This window comes from Nicotiana sylvestris, chromosome 1 (genome assembly GCF_000393655.2).
Source record: "Nicotiana sylvestris chromosome 1, ASM39365v2, whole genome shotgun sequence".
NCBI classification, from domain to species: domain Eukaryota; kingdom Viridiplantae; phylum Streptophyta; class Magnoliopsida; order Solanales; family Solanaceae; genus Nicotiana; species Nicotiana sylvestris.
In genome coordinates this window covers 68,465,291-68,466,582 of record NC_091057.1, presented here as the reverse complement: position 1 = coordinate 68,466,582, position 1,292 = coordinate 68,465,291, and the positions used below count along the sequence as shown (strand labels likewise).

At 43.5% G+C, this 1,292-nt stretch overlaps 1 non-coding gene across 1 annotated transcript; it reads right to left on the bottom strand.

Moving 5' to 3' along the window:
- Positions 1-413: 413 nt before the first annotated feature.
- On the bottom strand, positions 414-520 carry LOC138882049 (small nucleolar RNA R71). The gene has a single exon (XR_011403516.1). It is a non-coding gene; the product is annotated as a small nucleolar RNA R71 (small nucleolar RNA).
- Between the last annotated feature and the right edge of the window lie 772 nt (positions 521-1,292).

Sequence of the window (1,292 nt, the reverse complement as noted above, 5' to 3'; positions counted from 1 at the left end):
AATATTCAGGCACTTGTTCAATTTCCTGTGGACATGGCAGAGGAGCAACCCATGGCTGTTCAGGAGGTGGCGATGCCCAACATTGCTAATGTCACCTCCAGTATAGTGAAGCCTAGGATCATTGGGCACTTTGAGCTGAAACAGAGCATGATCCAGTTACTTCATACAAACGGACAACTTATGGGTCTTCCATACGAGGATCCACAGTAGTATATTCTGAACTTCTTGGAGATTAGTAATACTTATATCACTAACGGGATCACTCCAGATTATGTGAGGCTCACACTTTTTTCATTCTCTCTGTTGGGCAAGGCTAAGCGATGGCTAAAGGCAGAACCAGCTAATTCAATTACAACATGGAATGATTTGGCAAGAAAATTTTTGGCTAGGTTCTTCCTTCAGGCAAAACTGCAAAGATCAGAAGTGAGATAGTTGCCTTTAAACAGAAAGCGGGAGAATCTTTATACTCAGCTTGGGAAAGGTTCAAGGTGCTACTCAGAGATTGTCCTCATCATATCAGACGAATGAAGTGTTAGCTCACACGTTCATAGAAGGGCTACATTCTGAAACAAAGATCGTGGTAGATGCTGCAGCTGGGGGTCAAGTGTTGGAGAAAAGCTTTGATGAGATATATGCATTATTGAACAAATTCTCCAAGAGCAATCCGGATTGGCAAGGAGAGATGGGCAGACACATAGTACAAAAATCACCAGGGGTTCTCGAATTGGATGTTGTCTCAGCATTGTCAGCACAGGTCTCTACGCTGACCAACCAAGCCAATCAGATGACCATGATCATTAACAAGCAACAAGCCCAACCAGTGCAACAAGTTCAAATATTTTGTGAAGTATGTGGAGAGGGTCACATGAGCAATCTATGCCCAACAAATCTAGAGTCTGTATATTTTCTGGGTAATGCAAATCAAGGCCAAACAAATCAGTATGTGGACACTTACAATCCCAACTGGAGGAACCACCCAAACTTCTCTTGGGGTGGAAACCAAGGTCCTCAGAATCAATAGAGGCATCAGGCACCTCAACAACAATATAGACCACCTCAGGTTGAACAACAAGTGAGTCCTACAAGTCACCTTAAAGACATGTTAAAGAAAGTGATGGCTGAACAATAAGCCCTCGCCGCAACAATGAGAAATTTGGAGCGTCAAATGGGACAGCTTGCCAGTGCTCAAAACACTAGACCAACTGGAGCTCTTCCAAGTGATACTGAGCCCAATCCTAAAGCTCAAGTCAATGCGGTTACCTTGAGAAATGGAAGAGCACTAGAAGAAGTTC